The following is a 13,050-nucleotide window of genomic DNA, read 5'->3' as shown; positions in this document are numbered from 1 at the left end:
TTTACCTTCACCAAAGTTTTCTTCAGCCTCCAAAAGGACACTCATTGCCAGAACTTAATTCATACTCAAGATTTTCTGCAGTTTTGGAAAATATCTCTGTGTTCTTCATTATGAATATCAATTGACTATTCTCAGATGATTTAAAACTAGTCTGCCTGCTGGAACTTTATCTTTACTGAAATGTCCACAATATGACAGCATCTCTCCGGATTTTTAACTTTAATACAAAATTTTCCTCGACTATGACAAAACATTCCCGTCAGGATTTTCATGTGAACCAAAACTTTCAATCGCTAAAAAAATAAAAAAACAAAAAACCCCAAAACACAAAAAAAAAAACCATAAAAAATTTCTCTCCTTTCCATACCTTAGTCAAAACCAAACTTTTCAAATATAAAAGCAAGTCCTCTTAATTTTAACTTGATGCAACTTTTCCTCAAGTATTATAAAGAATATGTTTCTCAGAAATTTTAGCAGGAAATAAAGTTTTCTTCTGGTACAAGAAAACAATTCTGATTTCTAGAAATTTAGCTTTCACCAAAGCTTTTCTTAGCTGCAAAATATAAATACACAACTTTCTAGAAATTGATACTTGTCAAATTTTTCTTCTGCTTTGAAATACAAATTGATTTTATTGAACACCATTAAAATTTCTGATTTATGACTTTGGACTTGCAGTGTTTTTATTTGTTCAGTTCATCACCATTACATAGTCAATTTTGAGAAAATTGCAAGCCTGTTGGGGACTGCCAGGAGAAGGCTGGGGTTGTAGGGATGTGAGGTCCCACAAGGGAGGCTCGGGAGAGACAGGACCAGTCCTGGCACACCTAGGGCTGTGTTGCTGTGACAGCTTGAAGGGGAATCTCCCCTTGAGGCACAGGTCAGCCTAGAGCTCAGGCAGTGACAGAGGAGAACTACCCTGGCCATTGGCGCAGCAGATTGCAAGAGAAATCACACTGGACATAAGTGTAGAGTGTTAAGAAGTGTATTCACTGGCAATCTAGGCAACTGCAGCTCCTGCTACATCCAGGAACCACGGCACAGTAAGGGATATTAAAGCACTCATCCTTCAGTCCACTTGAAATCTGTGCAGTACAATATTTTGGAACAGTCCAAAACAGTTAACTAAGGCAAGAGGCAGGAAGGTAGCTGCTAGAGCCCCAGTGTTTCCCTGTAGTTAATTAACCTAAAGTAGCATGCTAGGAGGCAGGAAGGACCAACTATCAAAAAATCTCATGCCATTTTCACCCCGTCAAATTAAACGGACACATCTATTCAATCAATTAACCAGGGAAGCAGGCCCTGTCTATCAACTTATTGCACCCCATCACATTGGTTGCTGGAGATGGTTGGTACGGATGGACGCTGAATTCTGTATAAATACAATTCCATGGAGAGTTGTTCATGACTCATGATGGGTGCTGAGAGAAGTGAGACGTTCTGGTTTTGTGGGTGGAGCTCAAGGGGCAGTGCATGCAGTGCTGGCCCAGCCTGTGTTTCCCTGGGCTGTTGCTGCTGCTCAGCCTCCTCACCCCTTTATCATCCCTTCTCCCAGCCACTGAAGCACTTGTGTCCATCCTCCTGCCAGCTGCTAGGACTAGTGCCCTAGCCCCTCATGACCCTCTCCAGGCCCAATTATGCAAGCGTCGGAGGAGCAAAGGGAGCTAATTGTCATTTAGGTCTGGTTATTCAATGGGACTCCCAATCCCTGCAAAGCTTGACACTTCATGGGACTCACCAGACAGGAAATAAAACATCCTACTCTGGGGAGCTGGACAGGGAGGTGAGGGCTTCCTGTGGATCAAGTGCCAGGAGAGCAGAGGGAGTTCAGGTTCCCGAGACTCAGGATCCTGGAACAGCCTCAGCCTTGGGGACCAGTCATGTCCAACAGTGACCCAGCACAACTCTCACCCTGATACTTTCCACCTCACTGCCCTATTTGCTTTCCTCTGCAAAAAGTGTGTAAGATAATGACAAATCAATACCTCTAAGAAGCACAGATGTAAAAACCCTAAGAATGTAATAGTATAAACCCAACAGCAAAAACAATATTTAAACATTTGAATAAGTGGGTTAAAGTTACAAATGATAGGTTGTTCAGCATTCAACTTACTCTAATTATTTAAAAAGGAAAAAAAAATACCCATGATAACATTTCGGTAGATGAACAAAATAAAGTGTTAGCTCTCATATTAAGTAAAACAACTTTAAAAAGTTTTCTTTGTAGAATGAATTTAAAATGTTCTTTCTTTTAGAAGTCAGACTTAGGGAGAGCAGGAGGGATAGAGAGGGAAACATCTTCTATGTGTTGGTTCACTCCCCAAATGGCTACAAAGGTCAGCAAATATTGATCCCAAATGAGGACTCAAAAGCATCTTAAAGTCTTCCATTTGGAAGCAGAGTCGCATGGCTTTGGGGCTATCCACACTGCCTCTCTTTGACATGGCAACAGGCAAGGAGCAGGCTTGGAAGTAGAGCATCAAGACACAAACCAACCAGGACCCATATGGGATATCAACACTTGGGTGCAGAGGATTAGCATCTAGAGCTAAGGCACCTACCCCTAAATGATTTTTAAATGATGACCTAATAGTGTTTGAGATCTAGTATTTAACCAGATTTACTCATGTATTGAATGAACTGTGAGAAAGGGAAAAGTCAAGCTTTCAGAAATGTTTCCTGTTCACCTGGGTTGGTTGACTGTTGTGTTGTCTTGTTACACAAATTCAGTGCTCCTGTGTGTTTATGCATATTGCAGAAGAGAATCCTTTTAGTTTCCTTGCAGTGCAGAACAAATCACACTCACTCTCTTGGTGCACAACTCCACCACCAAGTAGAACTAAAATGAACAGGTCAGAGCTTGGCCAAGGGGCTCCACACGTGGACCTCTCATTGGGGTGCAGAGGGTAGGACATGAAGGAAGGTGAGTGGGACATGTTTTAGTCCTCTTTTTTTTTCCATTAAGTGTCTGTATGGGAGAAGAGGTGAGGGAGGCACCATGCTGTCAAACTACTTCAGCGATAGTGGATTGAACATGGTCTTTTAGTGATGCTTAGATCCCAATGTTGCAAAGAGTATTCTGAGGGTCTGACTTGTGTGGTTGTGATAGCCCTAAGATGTCTATTTTGTTGTTCCAGGGCTGAGAAAATCTTTCCAAGGTCTACTGGTTGACAAAGTTCATTTAATACATCCACAGAGTGCAGTCTGGTCTGGATATAGCTGCTGAATCTCTTAGCATGTGTGTGGGCTGGGTATGGGATGCGCCACACTGAGCTAGAATCCAGCCGCCACTTGTATTCATGAGAACCATGGTAGGTATAGGAAGGGCTAGGCTAGGTCTCTGCCCACATTGTGCCAGGTGTGAGCTATGTCTGGGTATGGCTCAGGCTTGGCTGGGCTGTATAACCAACAATATGAACCAGAATGGGTGAGGGCCAGTGAGGAAAGGCCGGTGTCCCTGCTAGGACAGGAGGAGGACTAAGTAGGGATGGCTGGTGGACCCACCAGTGTGCGTGAGATCTGGCATTGGGAGAGATCAGGTTGGAGGAGCCTGTGGAACTCCTCTGTGTCTCCTCTGGAGACACTCTCCCTGCAGGTGAGTGCAAGATCCAAGATGGGGAGCAGCCCAGACCAGGCCAAAATACCAAACCCAAGAGCAAACATTTGGTGCAGGTCAGGGGCAGGCTAGGATGTGTCAATCCATATCACCAACTGGCAAATCTGAGTGCCAGAATGGAGTGTGTGTCAGGCCAAGAAAGGGTGCAATAACAGCCAGTTCACATGAGAGCTGGGATTGGGGGCTGGCAGAGCTGTAATAGGATGCAGTCCCCACCAATGTGAGTTGGAATTGAGGATAGGCCTGGCCTGGGCAGGCTACAGCACCCACTGGCAAATGCCGATGTGAGCGGGCTGTGCCAGACTGGGCCAGAGCACCAAACCAGCACATGTGAAACACGGGCGGAGATGGCCCCAGTGAGGGGGCTGAGAAGCTCACCCTACTGGGCCACTGCTACCACTGGTGAGCATGCGAGCTTGGATGGGGGCAGACCAGGCCAGGCAGGGCCACATCCAATGGCCTACAGGTGAGCTGGATCAGAGAACAGCCAGGCTGGGCTGACTGTACCTTCTGGTACATGCATAAGCCAGTGTCGGTATGGATTGATTGGGCTTTGCCCCAGCATCAGCTGATAGATGCTGGCACAGGGACAAAATTCTGTCAAGCACAGGCATGGCTTAGGCACATGGTGGCACCCGCTGGCACCAGTGTGGACTGGATAGTGGGGCCAGTTGGGACGAACTGTGCTTCAATGCCCATCAACATGTGTGAGAGCTGAATCGGATGTTGGACAGATGTGACCAGTCTGCTGTACATACTGGCAAGAACAGGAACCAGGAATGCGGGGTGGGTTCTGGTGGGGTTTAGTGAGTTGCTCCAACCAGACTGCATGTCCTACTGGTTTACATGAAGGTCGAGTATGTGGCGGGCAGGAGCCAGCTGGGTTCCAACACCCATTGGGTTTCGTAACACACGGGGCTGGCGTCAGAACTGAGCCAAGAATTGCAGCTGCCAGTGTGTGCATAGGCTGATTTGGGTGACAGACTGTGCCGGACCTTGTATAGGCAAACACACACAAGAATCAGATCTGGGATGTCCTCAGGTGAGTTTTCTTGGGTGATTCCCTACCAACTGAGACACTGTACTCAGAACCTTATCCATGGAGAGAATTGCAGGTTCCATGGACTGACTGTGGGAGTGGATGTGTCAGAGCTGCGCCTCCTCAGTGGCTCAGATGGAGCCATGGACAGCATATCCAATTGTACATGAAGGATATGGCAGTACATTGGACAATCCAGAGGACACCTGGTCCCTGGCAGAGGATGGAGGACAGAACAAATTGATCAACAACCCAGGCCAATCGTTGCCAGTGAAGATCTGGGCAGTCAGAGACACTAGGGTGGACTATAGCAGCCAGTGGATTCTGGAGAGATTTCATCGTGATTGAAATGGCGGGATCAGCAATTCAGAACTCTTGAACTATCAAAACCTCTTGAGAAATTCATGGTGTTGTAAGTTTCTATTTTTCTTCCAGTTGTTGGTTTTGAATTGTGGCTTTTCATTGAAGAGGATGTGTGGTGACTGTGTAATGGGGACTATCATGTCCACATGTGAGGATGCAGTGCAGTGTGCATCTCTACTTCCAGATCAAAGTTGGACTACGAATGAAACTGTTAGCTGCATCTTGACAATAGGATGCTGGACTCTCTGCCATTATCCATGCCCACAATGATGCACATGTCACTGTTCATGAAGAGCTGTAATATAGTAATAATACAGGGGAATTTTGTGGGCGGAAGGGGTTTGGGGAGAGGACAAGGAAAATGGCAGGGCCTATGGAACTGTATCATAGAATGATGATAATAATTTGAAAAGAAGTGAAATTATGATTTGAAAAAGAGAAGCATATATAAAAAAGACATATTGCAAACTTTACGTCACAGAGGAGGCTAAACACTTTTTGAAAATGTGAGCCCAATTTGTCTTGTAATCACCACTTTGCTAACATGAAAATTATATCTTAGCTCTGTGGGTTTTTTTAATGTAACAGATTTCTTAATCTTTATTATTATTTAAAAAAAGATAGTGTACATGAGTTTAAAATTTTTATGCTATGCATTGTGTTTGATGCCTTCCCTGAGTTGGATAAAATGAGGCATTTTATTTCAAATTCACACTGAACAATAGGATTACAGAATTAAACTAAAGAAATACCAGGCTGTGAAAAACTTATAATACCTACCACAGCACCAAAATGGCTGATTTATTGATTGCCACTTTCCACTAGGCTAGTGTTTTTTAACCTATCTCAGTACCTCAACCAAAGCTTGAAAGAAATAAATGATGTTGACAAGTTTAAACTAAGAATACAACTTAGACAGCTGTGCCTAACTATAAAATATGAAAGATTTGAAATCATAAAATATGTGCTCACACCTTGTATTATCACAAATGATGTGATTTTGAACCACCACCACCTAATGAGACTCAGCTGTCTCATCTGAAGAAAGAAGAATGCTGGTCTATGTGCTTCTCAGTGGCTGTGAACGTAAAATAAGGTAAAGCATAGGAAAGTTTTTGGTCAAAGCCAAGCAAATGATATTTTTTGTTATTCCACAGCATCTACATGTATTTAATAAGAAATCTTTTGATGATGCAAAATGACACCTGACATTAAAATATAGGGTTTTTTTCTGAAATGAAACATAACTTCACATTTGTCTAAATGAAACATAATTTAGCATTTCTGTCTTAGCCTGTAAACGAACTCAACTATTCATCCAGAAATACCCCTCCAATACAGTCCTCAGCTTTTTTTTTTTTTCTCCAAAGAAAATCCTGTCCAGGAATCAATAGACAAGCATTCTTTTCCTTACAGCACTTGAATTTGTCCCAGCCACCATTACCATTGCCAGTAGAACTGTTTCAACACAGTTAACACCTAAGGAAATTCTTTTTGAGTACCTCCCACACTTACATTGACTTATTCAAAGTGGTTTTAACCTATTTTGTCATATTTCTAAGATTAGCCATTTTAACTGGCTCAGCCTCTTATCTATAAATGTGAGTGCTATACGAGCTTCCATCCTTGCATCTCCTTTATGTTTTTCTCATCCTAGTTTCTGCCTCTATGATCCAACCTTTTTCAAACGACTGAGGCATTGAGTTTGCATAATCAATGTCTAAATCTGACTTGGTCTTAGGTCTCCTCTCGATTTCTACATCTGTATTTCTTTTTTTTTTTTTTTTTTTTTTTTTTTTTATCTTAGGAAGTTTATTCCAGCGGGGCAGGAAAAGGGGAAGGGGAAGGAGGGGGAAGGGAGGTAAGAAGGAGGAGAGGGAGAGCAGGAGAGAGGAACCAAGGAGAGAGCAAGAGCAAGAGCAAGAGAGAGAGCAAGAGAGAGCAAGAGAGAGAGAGAGAACCGAGTGGGGCAGGAACAGGGGAAGGGGAGGGAAGGGAGGAAGAGCAGGGGAGAGGAACCAAGGAGAGGAAGAGAGAGAGCAAAAAAGGGGCGAACCGCACCTGGGGGCCTTTTTTGTCTGCCAGGTGTGGGGGGGGCGGGGATTCGGAGGGATTGAGGTCAAGGCCCCAGGGGATTGGTGCCTGCAGGTGAATGCCTGGGGATGATTGGCGAGTGGGCGGGTTTGGGGAAGGGGCTGGGAGATTGGGGGTGGGATTCTCAGGTGGAATGCCAGGTTACATCTGATTGGTGGATGGCTGCACTGGCGCAAATCCCGTGAGCTGTGAGGAAGAAATGGCGCAGGGTCCAGGGTGGGATATTGGAATAAATCCTTATATTCCTCCCTTTTGTTATATATAAAGGAAGACGGGCATTGTTCTCTATGGCTTCTAGGAGCTGTTTTTTCTTGGCAGTGGTTGCAGCCTGGTGGGAGGAATGGGAGATGGAAGAATGCTTCTAGCCCTGCAAAAGAAACTGGTTACTGGTTTGATTAGAAAAGAACTTTTACATTTCAGTGGATGGGAATGGAGGGAAGGGTTATTAAGAGTCCCTTGGAAAAGCTGGCTTGAGTTCATTTTCTGTTAGCCAGGCTTTGTTATACTGGATTCTTCATTACTCCTGAACGGTCAATGCAGACAAAGTAGCTTCACCAAGGAACCAGAGACCCTGACTGCCTATCATACTATCTAACTCCTCACATTTCCAAACAGGAGTGAACAGGGATAACGGGATGACGACCGCTCTAGCTTCTTCGAGCTGAAAGGGGGCGTTGAGCAACTGTAGCAGTAGGGGGGTTCTAGAGGTTCATGGTAGAAGGTAGAAGTCATCAGATGTTTGAAGTACTACTGCCTGGCACTTGAAGGCTTCTCTTTCTTGGTCTAGATAACAAAACATATTAGAATTATAATCTTTCCCAACTTAGCAGGTCATGACTTCAGTTAGAAACCCAGTTGGAATACTTGGGCTTTCAAGCTTAGATATAAAGAATTGTCAGGTTTCAACCTTTGTTAGAGGAAACATTACATTAGATTAAAAAAATGGACTAGATTTATATTAGGTTTAACTAAACTATTTCACATCCCAAATTTTGAAACATACCCAATGAATGCAATGGGACACATGAAACCTTTTCGGTTGTATAAAATTGTTATCTGAAACAATGAAAGGATTAGTATGTGGCATCAGAACATACAGGTAAATGCAAGCCAACTTCTATTTGGAAATGCTATAGTAGTTTTGCATCTAGCTAGGGAATGGGCAAGTGCTTGATTTTTCAAAACAATTATACTTTACCAATCGTTGTAAGCCCTAAGAGTTTCAAGAAGACATCTAGCCTAGAACATAAAGCACAGCACTTAAAACATTCTGGTATAAGATGTACTCATCACATTGTAGATGGCACAAGATGTTAACATCTGCATTTCTAACCATGGGAAAAACTGAACCACCTGGATATACTTTTTTTAAGATTTATATATTTCCATTGCAAAGCCAGACATACAGAGAGGAGGAGAGACAGAGAGAAAGATCCTCCGTCCAATGATTCACTCCCCAAGTGACCACAACGGCCGGTGTGCTGTGCCACTCCAAAGCCAGGAGCCAGGTCTCCCACATTGGTGTAGCGTTCTAAGGCTTTGGGCCATCCCGACTGCCCTCCCAGGTCACAAGAAGGGAGCTGTATGGGAAAAGGGACCTCCGGATTAGAACTAGCGCCCTTATGGAATCTCAGCGTGTCCAAGGTGAGGACTTTAGCAGCTAGGCCACTGTGCCGTGTCCTGAATATACTCTATTGTCTGTAAATGCATCCTTCTCTCTTCTCCCAAACCTTCTTATGTTTGTTGTCGCCCTTGGTAATATCATGGAGTCATTGATGATGTTTCTTTTCCTCACCTTTTATTTTTGTTATTTAGTTAAGGGATTGGATCGATACAGTGTCTTATTTGAAAAAGGTTTATTTATTTATTGGAAAGTCAGATACACAGAGAGGAGGAGAGACAGAGAGGAAGATCTTCTGTCTGATGATTCACTCCCCAAGTGAGCACAAGGGCCAATGCTATGCTGGTCCGAAGCCAGGAGCCAAGGAATTTCCCCTGGGTATCCCACGCAATTGCAGGGTCCCAAAGTTTTGGGCTGTCCTGGACTGCTTTCCCAGGCCACAAGCAGGGAGCTGGATGGGAAGTGGAGCTGCCTGAATTAGAACTGGCACCCATATGGGATCCCGGTGCGCTCAAGGCAAGGACTTTAGCAGGTAGGCTACTGCGCCGCTGGGGCCTAAAGTGTCTTTCTAATCCATCCACGTTGCTTTCCTTTTTAAACTCCAATGCTTTCATCAGGACTTCATTAGTTCTTTTTGAAACCTTCTGACTGCTTCTATCTTAATCTCTCTGCTTTGATCTCTTACAATCAGAATCCATTCCATTGATATAATCATATTACTTGATACCTGGAAAATAAACCTCAGACTCCTGAAATATTTGATCAAGAACCTCAGTAGTCTATTTCCAACCACTTTTGGAGACTTAACTCCTGCCCACACCCTTATTTCTCTAGATTAGGTTATGTACTTTATAGTTTTATGTTCTGGCTCATGGTGTTCATCGGCCTGTTTAGTTGTTTTGTCATTTTTCAAAAGGTGTTTATCTTTTCAGTCTATGAAATGTGAGTCAAGGAATCTTTTTTTTTTAATATTTTTTATTTTAACAATCTTTACATGGTTAATTTGTGCATAAGGGGTCAAGGGCTACAGGAAAGTGGGTAAGACTATTATTTCCATGTTGTTTGCTTCATATATGTGAGGTACAGGGGGATATTGAGGGAGAAGCCCCACCTGATTTCCCACCCACCCCAAGTCCCACATGTGGGGCATGCTCTGAGATACTCAATGAAATGGTTTCAATAGGTCACCAGTTTTGAAATTGCTGCCAATCTTGCCTCTCCAAACACGATGAGGTTGCTGAAAAATCCATTAATTGACATTGTCCATCATAGTGTCTCTATTTGCCCAGTATTTTGTTGCCAACCTATAGCTGAGGTGATTGATTAACTTGTTCCATCTTCTGTCCTTTCATGGTTAGGGTTCTGAGTCTGGCATTTCAATTGGGTAGATCACCAAAGAAACTTCGTCTGAGGTGTTCCCAGGCCAGATACTCGTATGCACCAGCAAGCACAGGGCCCAGCACAGTCCATCACCCGGTCAGCTGGTAGTTGCAATTGCTGGGTTGGTTCTGTTTTCAGCCCCGCCTTCTACTGGAACCAATGGGTGATGCAGTCCAGCCTGGTTCTGCACAGCACATACTTGGTCTTTACCTAAACCAGTGGGAGCTGCAGCCTGATGAGAGCGGCCCACAATAACCCCCACCAGGCCAACCCCCTACCCTGGTTTGCCAGTATGCGTGGCAGACCAGTCCAATCTGACCCACACCCCCCTTGGTTCTTGTACATGACAAATGGCATTGAAGCTTGGATCTATCTACCCAACTCAACAGTCAAGCCTTCACGGGTGTGGTTGAGTGCCTCTCTGTCTAGCTACCCTAGCCCCTGTCCTAGTTCTCGTGCCTTCCCGTGGCAGTGGTATCCCAAGAGGGGGGGAACCCACTATTTCCCTCCCAGGTCTCTCACTCCCGGATTGTGCACTTTCCAGGTGGTTCTGCAGTTTAACTTGACAGGATGAGCCCCCAGTGCCAGTTTCTGCCAGCTGATGCTACGGCTATGTCCAAACAGCCCTCTTCCATTCTAATTGTAGGTTGCACCCATAGGGACAATCAACCCATCCTGGCTTTTCCCTGGTCTAGTCCACATGAGGCGCGCAGGTGTTGTAGCCTTGCTTAGTCTGGTCTGCCCCCATCCCAGTTCACGCTCTCCAGTGGGAGTAGCTGTCCAGCAGGGGAACCTCCCCTTATTCCCCCGCTGGCTCTGCCCCCTCCCCTCCTGTTTCTCACATGTGCTGGATGGGCACTACGGTCACATCCGGCACAGTCAACCTCCTTGTGGCATTCTGTAGTGTGGACTGGTTTTTATCGCAACCAAACCTGGCTCGACCCTTACTCTGTTCTGGTGCTCAGATTTGCCAGTGATGACGTTAGCTGATTAGCCTGGTCGGCCCCCAAGAAATGCCTAATGTATGCCAGTGGGAAACTTCTTGTGGCCTGCTCTGGGCTGTTTCCATTCATGCTTCTTGCGCTTACCCGTGGGGTCTGTGTCCTGCCAGAGGAGTTGCCCAGGCTCCTCCATCAGAACCTCTCCCAGTGCAGGATTTTGCACATGCCAGTGGGTCCATGAGCCAGCCCTAGCCCAGTTCCTGACTAGCTTTTGACCCAAGCTGGTTCTTGTTGTTGGATATTTCAGCCCAGCCATGGCTCGTCCAGTCCATTCCCACATACGGCTCACACATGGTTCAGTAGGGGTTGCGACCTAGCATAATCCGTCCCATTTGTATCCTGGTCCTCCAGGAGCACCAGACACTACTGGGGTCTGGTCCAGAGTGGTGCGTCCAGTCCCAGTCCACACTTGTGCCAAGGGGGATTTCACTGTAATCCGATCAGAACGCAGCCCCCTTTTCAGCCCACGTGTTCCTTGGCGGTAGCTTTAATCCAGTTAGTGTGTCTACTGGACAAGACCCGTGCCAAAGCTTTAGCATGAACTGGTATTTGGTGGTCAGCATTGCTAAGTGGTAACACATTCTTTAAAGGAAGAGTAACTGTCATTGGGAAAGTTTAGGATGTATTCACCTTGCACAAACATATCGGGTTCAACGTGGAGCCACATAAGCAACAATTCAAACCACCAAAATCCCAGAGCTCCCCTGCCGGGCGGCCAGCAGGCAAAGCCTGGCACCAAATGGTGCCCCGGCAGGCCCAAGCCTGGGTCACCATGTGCCCATGATGGCGGGCGTATCGGATCTGGGCATGAGACGCCCTGTCCCGGGACCCACCCGCTGCCAAGAGGCGACAGGAGGTGTAAGTTCCCAGGCTCAAGGTCGCTCTCCACCCCAATCCCGTCCACCGCCCAATGAGAGTGGCGGGTGGGCCTGCCTAGCCAGGCTCCAGAGACCTGGCCCCTCGGCCGGTGTACTCACCCCGAAGGAAGCAGCCCTGGAACCCCGGCAGGCCCAAGCCTGGGTCACCATGTGCCCATGATGGCGGGCGTATGGGATCCAGGCATGAGACACCCTGTCCTGGGACCCACCCGCTGCCGAGAGTGAGTCAAGGAATCTTACACATGCAGGATAAAGATTATGAAATGCAGATTTTTTCATCAATTTTATGTTTTATAGTATACAATGAGACAGCCATGCTGGGATTGTTAAAAGTCTTAAATCCTCTCAAAATAAGTGGTAATCCATCCCGTGTTTCTAATTCACAATTGTCATGTTCACCATTCTTTAAATAGCTGATGGAACTGTAACACATTATGCAGAGGAATTTGCCTTGGCAGCATGGTTGATTTGACAGCATTCAATGCCTTCAGTAATCCCTCCCTGATGGCAGTTTTCCTGAGCAATCAGTTTCTTTTATATATACATAGATATATTTTTATTAATTACATTGCATTATGTGACACTGTCTCAAAGGCTCTGGAAATTCCCGAACCTCTCCCCGTACCTTCCCCCCATAGTGGATTACTCTACTTTGTTGCCGTGTTACAGTTCAAATTCAGTCAAGATTGTTTCATCGCAAGCGTATACCAAGCAAAGAGTCCAGCATCTTATTGTCCAGATAGTTTCAATGGTTTCTTGGGGAGACCTCCTCTGGTCTGCAGGCAGGGCTGGCAGAATATCATCCCGATCAATTTAAAGCCACAACATCACATCAACAACCATTTACAACATTATGGAATTGACATGGTATTGGGTAACCAATATATTTTAAAAAAATGCAAGTTCTTAACCACATCCTGTGACTACCTCATTGACATTTCAGTTTTAGTTTATAAACTACTGGCTTCTCTCCACCTTAAAATGTCTATAGGGTACTATTCAGCTGTTGCATTTTTACTTCCATTTTAGTATTTAGCAGTTTACACTGTTGAAGCCTA

The sequence above is a fragment of the Ochotona curzoniae genome, unplaced genomic scaffold (assembly GCF_017591425.1).
Source record: "Ochotona curzoniae isolate NIBS_2020 unplaced genomic scaffold, NIBS_Ocur_1.0 contig_1957, whole genome shotgun sequence".
In the NCBI taxonomy this organism is placed as follows: Eukaryota; Metazoa; Chordata; class Mammalia; order Lagomorpha; family Ochotonidae; genus Ochotona; species Ochotona curzoniae.
The sequence above is the reverse complement of the archived record's forward strand: the minus strand, read 5'-3'. Positions refer to the sequence as shown.